The sequence below is a fragment of the Capsicum annuum genome, chromosome 10, assembly GCF_002878395.1.
Source record: "Capsicum annuum cultivar UCD-10X-F1 chromosome 10, UCD10Xv1.1, whole genome shotgun sequence".
NCBI classification, from domain to species: Eukaryota; Viridiplantae; Streptophyta; class Magnoliopsida; order Solanales; family Solanaceae; genus Capsicum; species Capsicum annuum.
Window position 1 is genome coordinate 2156064 of NC_061120.1, and position 14552 is coordinate 2170615.

Sequence of the window (14552 nt, forward strand, 5' to 3'; positions counted from 1 at the left end):
GAACCCATTTGGAAGCGATAGAAGATTTACAAAATAAAAAAAAAAGTATATGATGCAGATTTATAAAAGATATATTCTCCGTTAAAATTTTAGCTCACCAATGCTCTTGCCGTCCAAGTCTTGGGTGATATATACTCCTGTTGTCAAGTTTTGGGTCATATATACCCCTGTTATCAAGTTTTAGGTTATATATACCCCTGTTGCCGTTAATTGCTTTGCTAAAAATTTTCAACTCCCTTTTCCTTCTTTTGTTTAAGAAATCATATTTCCACATCAGTTTTTAATTGTCATATCGCATATAATTAAATTCACCCTTCTTCTACACATTAACCATCCGTCAATGCTCTCATCTAACTCATAATTTATTAGAATTTTCTCTAATTTGCCGAAATTTCTTTTTCGTGTTTTTCGATGTTTGCATAAACCCCAAGAATAATCAAGTACAAAATGAAAAAAGTCAAGAACACCCCATAAAAATTCAATGAATAATTGCGATAAAAATCAAGAATTAAAGTACTTACCAACTGTAAATTATTTTAGTATCATATAAATCGACTTCATCTTCACACCACCGTTAATTCCAACATCAAGAATCAGAAGAATAGGGAAAACCCAAGTGAGAAATTGAGATGTAAAGTGTAAAAGAGGCAGCCCATATAGAGACAACAAAACAAGTTGTCAATTAAGAGGATATCTTTTGTACGTAAATACGTACGTATGTACGCATGTATGTATGTATGTATGAGAGAAACGGTTATACAAGAATATGAAAATACAACAAAAGAATTTCGACAAGTTAGAGAAAATCCAAAAAAATTGTGAGGTATATGAAAGCATTTAACGGACGTTTAATGTATAGAAGAAGTGAATTAATTATATGTAATGTTGCAATAAAAAATGATGTGGCAAATATAATTTTTTAAGGAAAAAAAAAAGAAAAAATGGGTTGAAAAATTCCAACAAACTAATTAACGGCGACAAGAGTATATATGGCCAAAAACTTGACAACAGTAGTATATATGATCCAAAACTTAACAACAGGGATATCTATGGACCAAAACTTGGACGGCAAAGGCATTAATGAGCTAAACTTTTAACGGAAGGTATATCTAAATATTTTTGAAAAGTTTAGGAGCATATTTGACCCCTTTTCCTAGAAAAAATTTCATGTAATTTTAAGGTAAAACTTCATTTTCTATATTGCTCTTTGTTGATGCATCTACTTTTTCCCATTTGATGAACAATGGCAATAGCAATAAGCCACATGCTTGGCAAGCTAGACCACATATCAAGCCCATCCATAAACCCTACATCATATTTAATAAAAAAAAATATCAAGATTTTAAACATGATAATCTTATAATGAATCGTTACAGAAAAATGTCTGATGCAAAAGATATTATCACAGAAAAAAAAATTAAGGAACATAATAGTTAATTGGTTTCACTCTCCTTACCCTAACATGTGCTAACTAAGGTGTACGTTAAGCATAGTCGCGAATAAATATACTATAATCTTATGAGGAATCGTTACAAAAAAATATCTAATGCAGAAGACATTATCATGATCACAAAAAAAAGCAAGAAATATTATAGTAAATCGGTTTCACTCTCCTTACCCTAACTTGTCCTAACTAAGGTGTACGTTATAAGCATAGTCGCGAATAAATATATTATAATCTTATGATGAATCGTTACAAAAAAATATCTGATGCAAAATACATTATCACAAGAAAAAAGAGCAAGAAATTAAACATTATGGTAAATTGATTTCACTCTCCTTACCCTAACTTGTCCTAATTACTAAGGTGTACGTTAAGCACAGTCACAAATAAATATATTATTATAATCTTATGATGAATAGTTACAAGAAAATATCTGATTCAGAAGGCATTATCACGGAGAAAAAAACCAAGAAAAGTCATAGCAAATTGATTTCACTCTCCTTACCCTAACTTGTGCTAACTAATGTATACGTTAAGCATAGTCACGAATAAATATATTATAATCTTATGATGAATAGTTTCAGAAAAATACCTGATGCAGAATACATTATCACAAAAAAAAAAAAGCAAGAAACATTATAGTAAATTGGTTTCACTCTCCTTACCCTAACTTGTCCTAATTAAGGTGTACGTTAAGCATAGTCGTGAATAGATATATTATAATCTCATGATGAATCGTTACAAAAAAAAATATCTGATGCAAATGACATTATCACAAGAAAAAAAACAAGAAATTAAACATTATGGTAAATTGATTTCACTCTCCTTACCCTAACTTGTCCTAACTAAGGTGTACGTTAAGCATAGTCGTGAATAAATATATTATAATCTTATGATGAATCGTTACTGAAAAATATCTGATGCAGAAGACATTATCACAAAAAAAATCAAGAAACATTATATATAGTAAATTGGTTTCACTCTCCTTACCCTAACTTGTGCTAACTAAGGTGTAAGTTAAGCATAGTCGCAAATAAATATATTATAATCTCATGATGAATCGTTACAAAATAATATCTTATGCAAAAGATATTATCACAAGAAAAAAATCAAGAAACATTATGGTAAATTGATTTCACTCTCCTTACCCTAACATGTCCTAACTAAGGTGTACCTTAAGCATAGTCGCGAATAAATATATTATAATCTCATGATGAATCGTTACAGAAAAATATCTGATGCAAAAGACATTATCATCGGAAAAAAAAAAGCAAGAAATTAAACATTATAGTAAATTGATTTCACTCTCCTTACCCTAACTTGTGTTAATTAAAGCGTACGTTGTTCAGCGTAGTTGCAAATAAATATATTAAAAATCCAAAAGTGACATTAATTCAACATAAAGTTTGTTGAATAAACGCTGATGAAGGGTTAACGAGTTCAACTGAATTCAGTATCTAACTTTATGAGTCGTACCATCATTATATAAGTTAAAATCCACAATAAATTCAATAGATACTAGCTTTTTATCTCAGAACTTTAAAATTAATAACAATGAGTTAGGTACTAAATAAATCTTAAAATAAAATTTATTAAATTTAAATTCTGCACCGTCTCAAAACACATAAATTACCTGAGCATGTAAGTTGAACTTGAAAGCAAGGAGGGCAGCTATTGGCATGCCAATGAAATAGAATGTTGCCAAGTTGATACACATAGCCAAATGTTGCCATCCACATCCCTAGCCACCCCTAAATTCAATTCATTAACACAAAAAATTAACTTTCTTTAATATTTATGGAATAAAGCACGTAGTAACTTTGAACTACGATCAAAGTTGCTACGATAAACTCCAACTTCACGGGGGTTCTATTACCCCCTGAACTAAATTTTAGCGTATTTTTGTCAACCTTTTTAGCTGACGTGACATCATTGACGTGGATCCCATTTTATGTAATAAAGGTGACACGTTAGCACAAAAGGTGATAAAAAAAATGCTAAAATTGAGTTCAAGGGAGTAATAGTAGGACCCCTGTAAAATTGGAGTGGATTGTAACAACTTTGACCATAGTACGGGAGGTACTGAATGCTTATCTCATATTTTCTGCAATAATGTTTAACTAGACACGAAATTTAAGAATTTGACCTGATTAAATTCCTTGAAAGAAATCGAATAAAAAGGATATTAAGAGAAGAGGTGTCACGGTGGCAAATTTGTTTATTATTTCATTGCTATCACTAAAGAGGCCAGCCCAAACATTGTGACCAAAATATAGAGCCAAATCAACAATAAGAGCAAGAAGAACACATAGCTTGAGTGTAACAACCATAGCATGCTTAGCTTTGTTAGGATTTCCAGCTCCTAATTCATTTGCCACCCTAGTGCTGCACCAATAATTTGCAATACACATTTGATATTAGTAACAAATTGAGGGATATTAACTTTAAAAAAAAATGGTTTATGTAATATATTGATAGCTTTCAGATTGTTTGACAGGTACTAGTTAAGCTGAGGGTCTATCGAAAACTGTCCATCTACCTTTGTAATATAGAGGCCATACATTGATAGCTTTCAGACTGTTAACTTTAAGATTGTTTGACAGGTATTAAGCTGATAGTCTATCGAAAGCTATCCATCTACCTTTATAAGATAGAGGTCATATATTGATAGCTTTCAGCTTATTTGGCAGGTACCAATTAAGGTGAGGGTCTATCGAAAACTGTCCATCTACCTTTTACAAGATAGAGGTCATATATTGATATCTTTCAGACTGTTTGGTAGGTAACAGTTAAGCCAAGGGTCTACCGAAAACTGTCAATCTAACTTTACAAGATAGAGGTCATATATTGATAGCTTTTAGACTGTTTGGCAGGTACCAGTTAAGATGAGGGTCTATTGAAAACTGTCCATCTACCTTTACAAGATAGAGGTAATATGTTAATAGCTTTCAGACTGTTTGGCAGGTACCAGTTAAGCTGAGGGTCTATCGAAAACTATCATTCTACCTTTACAAGATAAAGGTCATATATTGATAGATTTCAAACTGTTTGGCAGGTACCGATTAAGCTGAGGGTCCATCGAAAACTACCCATCTACCTGTACAAGATAGAAGTCATATATTGATAGCTTTCAAACTGTTTGGAAGGTACCAGTTAAGCCGAGGGTCTAGCGAAAACTATCCATCTACCTTTACAAGATAAAGGTCATATATTGATAGCTTTGAAACTGTTTGACAGGTACCAGTTACGTTGAGTGCCTATCGAAAACTATCTATCTACCTTTACAAGATAGAGGTAATATATTGATAGCTTTCAGACTATTTGGCAGGTACCAGTTAAGCTGAGGGTCTATCGAAAGCTATTCATCTACCTTTACAAGATAGAGGTCATACATTGATAGCTTCAACCTGTTTGGCAGGTACCGATTAAGTTGAGGGTCTGTAGAAAACTATCCATCTACCTTTACAAGATAGAGGTCATTTATTGATAGCTTTCAGACTGTTTGGCAGGTAGCAGTTAAGCTGCAGGTCTATCAAAAACTATCATTCTACCTTTACAAGATAGAGGTAATATATTGATAGCTTTTAGACTATTTGGCAGGTACCAGTTAATTCGAGGGTCTATCGAAAACTGTCAATCTATCTTTACAAGATAGAGGTCATATGTTGATAGCTTTCAGACTGTTTGGCAGGTACCAGTTAAGCTGATGGTCTATCGAAAACTGTCCATCTACCTTTACAATATAGAGGATAAAGGTTATTTATTGATAGCTTTCAGACTGTTTGACAGGTACCAGTTAAGCTGAGGGTCTATAAAAAGCTATCCATCTAGAGGTAATAAGATAAAGGTAAAATATTAATAGCTTTCAGACTGTTTGACAGGTAACAGTTAAGCCAAGGGTCTACTGAAACCTATCGATCTAACTTTACAAGATAAAGGTCATACATTGATAGCTTTCAGACTGTTTGGCATGTACCAGTTAAGCTGTGGGTCTATCGAAAACTATCATTTACCTTTACAAGATATAGGTCATATATTGATAGATTTCAAATTGTTTGGCAGGTACCCTTTAAGCTGAGGGTCTACCGAAAACTGTCCATCTACCTTTACAACATAGAGGTCATATATTGATAGCTTTCAGACTGTTTGGCAGGTACCACTTAATTCGAGGGTCTATCGACAACTGTCCATGTACCATTACAAGATAGAGGTCATAAGTTGATAGCTTTCAGACTATTTGACAGGTACCAGTTAAGCTGAGGGTCTATCGAAAACTGTCCATCTATCATTACAAGATAAAAGTCATATAGCTTTCAGACTGTTTGGCAGGTACCACTTAATTCGAGGGTCTATCGAAAACTGTCCATCTACCATTACAAGATAGAGGTCATAAGTTGATAGCTTTCAGACTGTTTGACAGGTACCAATTAAGCTGAGGGTCTATCAAAAACTGTCCATCTATCATTACAAGATAAAAGTCATATAGCTTTCAGACTGTTTGGCAGGTATCAGTTATGCTGAGGGTCTATCAAAATTTATCCATCTACCTTTACAAGATAGAGGATAGAGGTCATATATTGATAGCTTTCAGACTGTTTGGCAGGTACGAGTTAAGCTGAGGAAAGGTAGTGATGGAAATTAAACTATGTAGTAAGGTATAATCAAATTTTCTTTTTGTATACCAAATAAATTTTAGAATCCTTTTTGGAAATAAACAAAATTTTAGGGATCATTTTATTGGAGAACATGTTTTTCCGGGATTATGATACAAGAATATATTAAAAAATGATGTGATTATTTAGTGGATATACTTTTATTGGTAGATATATGATTTATTGGACTTAAAATGGGATATACATGGTATAATTTAAAATATGCATGTATTTTGTTCGAATGGGATAAATTGGGACAAACTTCTATTTTCAATCATCAATCAACATTCTTGTGGTTGTAAACTTGTAATTTAATATCAAAATAACAGGTGTCATTCAGAAGCTAACAAAATAAATCTCGACAAGTGTCATTTGAAAACTAACAAAGCAAATCTCGGAAAATATTACCTTGCAGCTGCACTCAAACCATAAGAGATTGTATAGGCAATGGCTTCAGTATTTACACTGAAAAAGTCGCAATCCAAAACAATTAATATCAGCTAAATTAAAATTTAGGTCTAAAAAATATATGTAAAAAAAAGAATAAAGCATTTAGTACACTCCTGAACTATGACTAAATTTGCTACGACACACTCCAACTTCACGGAGTCCTATTACTCCTCAATTTTTGCGTATTTTTGTCACCATTTTATGCTGACGTGGCCCCTTTTGTCAATCATTTTAGCTGATGTGACACCTTAAATGTGAGTCTTATTTTATGTAATAAAAGTGTCACGTCAGCAGAAAAAGGCGACTAAAGTTGAGTTTGTTTTGGGAGTAATAGGACCACTGTGAAGTTGAAGTGTGTCGTAGCAACTTCGACCATAGTTCGAGGGGTACTAAATTCTTATCCCTAAAAATAAATTGATGGTTTAAAGCTAATTAAGGAGATTAATTACCTCATTGCAATTAGAGAAGTAGTTGTTTTTGAGTTTGGCAATAAACCAGCTAATAACACAAGAAGATCAAAAGCCCACTACTCCAAACTGAATGCATACATCAAATTGGGAAATTACATGACATAGTCCAGAAATTGACGAGTTAGCCATTCAGTGATTTGTCATTCGTCTGATCGAAGGGAGGGGAATTGGACTCTGCCTTCTAGTATAATTACAATACGTATAAGGAATCACGCAAGGGTAGATTAAAACTCTGTGATAAAATGCACGCACGTTATTCAAGAAAAAGTACGTGACGTAGTCCAAGAATTGATGACTTATCCATTCAATGACTTGTCATTCGTCTAATCGAAGGGAGGGAAACTGGACTCTGCTTTTTAGTATAATAACATTACGTATTAGGTATCATGCAAGGATAGATTAGAACTCTCTGGTAAAATGCACACACGAAATCCAAGAAAAAGTACATGACATAGTCCCAAAATTGACGACTTACCCATTCAGTGACTTGTCCTTCGTTTGATCGAAGGGAGGGAAACTGGACTCTGCTTTTAAGTATAATAACATTACGTATTAGGAATCACGCAAGGGTAGAGTAGAACTCTCTGGTAAAATGCTCGCACGTAGTCCAAGAAAAAGTACATGGCATAGTCCAAGAATTGATGACTTATCCATTCAATGACTTGTCATTCGTTTGATCGAAGGGAGGGGAATTAGACTCTGTTTTCTAGTATAATTACAATGCGTATTAGGAATCACGTAAGGGTAGATTAGAACTCTCTGGTAAAAGGCTCCGCACGTTATTCAAAAAAAAGTACATGGCATAGTCCAAAAATTGACAACTTACCCATTCAATGACTTATTATTCGTCTGATCGAAGGGAGGGGAATTGGACTCTGCTTTCTAGTATAATTACAATGTGTATTAGGAATCACGCAAGGGTAGATTAGAACTCTTTGGTAAAAGGGTCCGCACGTTATCCAAGAAAAAGTACATGGCATAGTGCAATAATTGATGACTTATCCATTCAATGACTTGTCATTTGTCTGATCGAAGGGAGAAGAATTGGACTCTGCTTTCTAGTATAATTACAATGCGTATTAGGAATCATGCAAGGGTAGATTAGAACTCTCTGATAAAAGGTTCCGCACGTTATCCAATAAAAAGTACATGGCATAGTGCAATAATTGATGACTTACCCCTTCAATGACTTGTCATTCGTCTGATCAAAGGGAGGGAAACTGGACTCTGCTTTCTAGTATAGTTACATTACATATTAGGAATCACGCAAAAATAGATTAGAACTCTCTGGTAAAAACACTTACTCCCAAATACCATACCAAATACCAAATACCAAACTTTTCAGTTCGGTTGGATAATTCGGTATTTTATGCCCAGCCCTACTTCTAACAGCTCCAGCGTGCCTAGGACTTGACATCTGGAGCGTGACCAACATAACATGGAGATCCAACATCGGTTAAACCAAGATTTGAGTTTAGTTTGACTCTGATACCATGTGAAGAAATAGCAGATGAGTTTAGTCTGACTCTGATACCATCTGAAGATATAACAACCCTTGGGTCAACTCAATCCTAAAAGCTAGCTCATGAAAGGAGAATTATCCAAAATGACCACAACTCATTTCTTCAATCAACTATGATAACAAAATTAAGAGATATATACATGAGGTTACTCACCACACCATGACAGCAGAGGGCAATGCCAACTTCAGATTTGTAACAACATAATGAAACGGCTCGAGGGAGAGACCATCCCTCCATATATGACTGAATCTCTCAGAAAATAGTACGTATATACCCAACGTAAGAACAGACATCCAAATCGAAATCGAAGCTGCTAATGGTGCTCCATTAAAACCAAGACTTGTCCAATGAACCAAACCATAAGCAATGCGAATATGTATAACTAAACATGCCACTGAACACACAACAAGTGGCTTTATAATTGATTGTTCTTGAAGAAATCTCAATATATTTTGTAAAAAACCATATGCTAATAATCCTGGTATCAATAACTTCAAGAAAACTCCAGCTTCTTTGGCTATATCAGGATCTTGATGAACTAAAATGAGAATTCTATCAGAATACCACCAAATCACAGCAATTGTTGTAGAAAATATGAATGATATGATACATGATGTTTGAAGATGTATGCCCAACATTCTGTACATTTTTGCTCCATATCCTTGGCCACATAATGTCTCTAGTGCACCACTTAGACCAATCTATTTCAGAATTTTTTATAAGCAGTGTCAACATTTAAAAAATTGAATAAATGAATGTATAATAGCAAAAATGTATAGTAGATTGTTAGTATGTAGATATGACATAACCCTGGGCAGAGACATACCTCAACTTAAAGGGGTCCTATTACCCCCGAACTAATTAAAAATATAATTTTGACATCCTTAGTGCCTACTTAGCACATACGTGGCACAACATGCTGAAGGGTCCAGGTAGGCACACGTGTGTGCCACGTAGGCACTAAGAGTGTCAAAATTACACTTTTAATTAGTTCAGGGGTAATAGGACTCCCTTTAAGTTAAGGTGTGTCTCTGCCGTTTTGCGTATAGTTCAGGGGGGTAATAGGGTATTTTCTCAATGAATAATATATAATAGCCAAAAAAATAATGTAGATTGTTAGTATGTAGATATGACATAATGTACTTTCAGCTTACCGAGGGCAACATGATCATAGATAGAAGAACATGAAGGTTAAAAATTAGGGTAAACGGTCAGTAATTAGTCGAGCGTTTTCTCTATCTATTCCCTTACCAAAATTAGTGTTATTATGCTAGCACTATCATATTCTTCAGTTTTATAAGCAGTGTCAACATTTAAAAAGTTGAATAAATGAATAATATATAATAGCAAAAATATAATGTAGATTGTTAGTATGTAAATATGACATTGTACTTTCAGCTTATCGAAGGCAACATGATCATAGATAGAAGACCATGGAGGTTAAAAATTTAGGTAAACAGTCAGTAAGTAGTCGAGCGTTTTTTCTATATATTAGTGTTATTATCATAGCACTATCATATTCTTCAGTTTTATTGCTCCAATTGTTTGTTTTATTTTGGTGACCTTTACTATTTCGTCAATATTTTTCTTTCTTCAATATTTTCATTATAACTATTGACTCTTGCATTTCTTTTATTTACTGAGTATGTTATTGTTATTGTAATAGTACCATTGTAATAAATTAAAATGCAACTTAACGATCGATAATTGTCTAAGTTCGTACGGGTAAAATTTAAAGCTATTCGTTCCATTAATTAGTTCCTGTACTTGAAAATTACAAATGTCATGAAGATTTAAAATTCACAAATGAATATCTAGAAACAATATTATCATGGAGTTTCACCTGTTAAATTTAAAATTATATGAGTGTATCACTATTTTTCAGTGACAAAAGTGAAAAGTGGCCAGTGAACATTATTTCCACGACAGGCTTCTGTCAGAAATTTCATTGTTCTCATCAATGTAATAGACTAGGTTTATAAATATTTGACGGAGACTAAAAGTGTTAACTTGGACATATATAAAGGATCAAATATTTATTAATACATACTTAAAAGGACTATCTTAGACCACTTCAAACATAACGGACTAACATGCATATTCATCCACACACATGGGAGAGTAATTAATAAGTTGATAAACATATTTTAACAAATCCAATTTATTTCTAATTAAGAATTGGAATTCAGAGGATTACTTGTTCTTTATTTTCTATTAATATAGGAAATTAAGGGGAGGGTGGGTTATTATAACGAATTTAAATTTTTGTGCAGTTTCAGTATACAAAATATTTTTGATTTATTATTGAAAGTTACTCAATTTTTATGTAAAATATTGGATAACCTGTAATAGCAGGTAAAGTTTACCTGATAATATAAAATATTTTTTACACTAACAGCATAAAACTTAAGACTCTATTATAAACATGTGTGAATTTAGCTTATTAGGTAAAAAAATTCATAAAAATTTAGTAAATTTTGCTCAAATTATATATATTTATTAAAATATTTAATTATAAATCATATTATTATCATATATCTTAAAATCGTAATAAAAAAATTATAAATATCAAATCTTAAATTCACCTATAAACTGATATTTCTTTTGAAAAAATAATCTAAAAGATTATTATTGCTCAAAAATGGGGACCCTAAACCAGAGGAGGTTTTAATATTGTTACCTTTTTAGAGCCATCCCGTGATATCATTGGAATGGGTAAATGTGCCTACAAAAAACTTAGGTGGAAGTGGTTTAAAATATTGATTCCGTTCATTTTTATTTGTCATTTTTTTTTATTTTTTATCCGGAGTTTGGTGTCCGTATTGGAGTCCCAACTAATTTGGATCACACATTGCAGGGCCCATTAAGGTAGCAGTGCTCCCAACAGAGTTTTCTCTGTACCCAGGATCGAACCCTCGACCTCTGATTAAGGGTGGAGTAGCCCCATCCACTGTACCACAACTCATGTTGGTTTAATTTGTCATTTTTTAATATTATTTAATGATTAAGAAAATAATTATTAATAAGAATATTTTATACACTGCTTCTGTTAATTAATGTTTAGATTAATATATTTTGAAACTAGTTTGGAGAATAAACAATTTATATTAAGAATAAAATAGAAAAAATTCTTTTATCTTTTCTTGATATGTCAAAGTGACAACTAAAAATAATTAATTGATTATAAACATAATTCATATAGGCGTGGATTAATATTTTGAGTTTTTGAATTCTGAATTATAAAAAAATATAATTCATTGAGTTTTTGATTATTTTTTTTAATGAATATTGAGTGAACTTTCAAATATAAATGAATAATCTGATAGAGAATTATTGAGTTTTGTCGAACACATAGCTGAATTTCTAGCTCCCTATAATAACAAGCAAACTCTAGTGCAGTAAAATAACAATAATAATATATTCAGTAAAAGAGATTCAAAAATTACGTTTTGTCACAAATTCGAATCTCAAATTATAATAATATGATACTTGTGAACCTCCTTAGATAAATTCCTCATTTCACATTTGGTAAATTGAGAATCAATTAATTATATAAGAAATTAATAGTTGAAAATTAATAACTACAAGTTTATTTCATATTAATTTAATTTACTGAAACTCACAAGTTTAACATTCTGGATACGCCTATATATGTCTATAATATGGACGTAATTGTCCTAACTCTTCATCAACAACAATAACATACTCAGTGTATTTTCACAAAATAGAATCGGAAAAGGATAAAGTGTACGCAGTAGTGTATTTTCACAAAATAGAATCGGAAAAGGGTAAAGTGTACGCAGTGACGGACTCAGGATTAAGAAATTCCGGGTGCACAAGAGGTTCAAATGCCTATATTGATGCATAAAGCCTTTAAGGTTCTGCCTGAAAATTGAAACACCCAACTATCTTCTTGGTTTACTATTGGGTGCTTTTCTAAATTTTATACTATTTTTTATACATTTTTTATATAATTATACCTAGTCTGTGTCGGACTTAATGGGTGCCGGAGCACCTCAAATTAAGCCATAGGGACCTCAATGGCGGAGCCACAGCCAACGAAGGGTGGTCTGATGAACACCCTTCGTCAGAAATTTTTTTCGAGTATATAGATTAAATATACATATTTAAGGTTATATACATGTTGTTGCAAACTCTTGACAAGCTAGAGAAGATAGTCCAGTGGTCAAGAATGGGCATTTCTGCATCAACAACTCGGGTTTGAACTTTGACAGGTGCAGCAGTACTTTATTTTCTTTGTTTTTTAAACAGTTCTTTGCCCAAGGGAAATATGAACACCCTTAATCAAAAGTCTGGCTTTGCCGCTGATTGTACGCAGTCCATATCACTACCTCAGATGAAGTAGATGAAGTAGAAAAATTGTTTCCGATAGAACCCGGCTCAGGACAATTGTCCTAACACTCATAGGAGAAAAAATAAGATTACATACCATGAAAGATAGACCAGTGACAACAGCCCATGAATTAGCAAGATTTGGTGCAGCAAGTTCAAGTTTACCAAGATGACCAGTAAGCATGACAGACACAAGATTGATGAGGTAGAAACAACTAGTCACAACAATCATTGGCAAAGAGAACAATATTTGATTCCTGGCTTCTTCAACATCAATAACTTTATTAATAATAATAATCCACCATTTGTTTGTGTCCAATGATGTTTGAGACAACAACATAGGACTTGTAAGACTATTTGATGTTGAGATATCATCCATAGCCCTCCACAACCACTCACTCTATTATATGATCTATCTTGTTATGAGTACTATTCTATTGGTTTGTTTCTATACTTCACAAATGTTAAAAGAAGTCCTCTTTATATATATACATGGAGGATGTAATTAAGACATTTTTATATTATTTTTAATATAATTCAAAGAAAGAAAAAAAGCAACTTGGTGCATAGAGCGTTCTGCATTAATTGGATTTGAGGAAGGGTCACATCTCAAGAGTATGATGTGGACAACTTACCTTAATGCATACATTAGTGATTATTTTCACGGTTCGAAACCCTGACACATCGGTCATATAAAGACAACTTTTTCATTGTTCCAAGACTATGCTATTTTTTAATGACTCCATTGTATAAATATTTGGAGGCTTAATACATTTATATTTTACCCTCCCCAGACCCAACTATGTGGAGATTTATATTTTACCCTCCCCAGACCCAACTATGTGGGGATACACTAGGTATATTGTTCTTTGTATACATTTTCATTTTCTTAAATTTGTTTGTAAGTTTTATTTGGACACTTAAATTATGAGTTTTTTCAGTTGAACACCTGAACACATGATAAAGTATTTCCAACGGGCACATGCACTTCAAATTTTATATTATTATTAATACAATTCAAAGAATAGGAAAAGAAAAAGGCAGCTTGGTGAATAGAGTGTTTCGTATTAATTGGATTTAAGGAAGGGTCACATCTCAAGAGTATGATATAGACAACTTACACTAATGTATACATTAGTGATTGTTTTCACAATATGAAATTCTGATTTGTCGGTCATATGAAGACAACTAGGTTTTGGTATTCCTTCTCGAGCATTAGTGATAAAGTATTTCTAACAGGCACATGCACTTCACAGTGAAATAGGTTTTGGTATTCCTTCTCGAGCTTCTATTTCTTCCGTTAAAGGAGATTCGAGAAAAGATGAAATAGGAAGACGTGTTTCCAGAACAAACAAGATACGGGTTGAGAAGGGGGAGTTAGCAAAGTTAGACAAGATTAGAATGGGCATAGGAACATGTATTGATGTACCAGATCGGCTAATGCTCCCAGATTGACGCAATGTATTCCACTAGTTGACTGAAGACTTGATTATTGGTATATCGATCGGTCCAGCGCGGATTGAAATAGGAGCCGGTTCAACAGAAAGCTTTTGAAAACGCAGTGCACCCAGGTAAATAAGGAACAAGATGAATACAGAGGTTAAACGAGCATCCCACACCCAAAAGGTGCAACTTTTTCATTGTTCCAAGACTGCTACTT

At 33.0% G+C, this 14552-nt stretch overlaps 1 pseudogene; it reads right to left on the reverse strand.

Annotated features, from left to right (window-relative positions):
• Window positions 1–781: 781 nt before the first annotated feature.
• Window positions 782–13339, reverse strand: LOC107844815 (annotated as a pseudogene).
• Between the last annotated feature and the right edge of the window lie 1213 nt (window positions 13340–14552).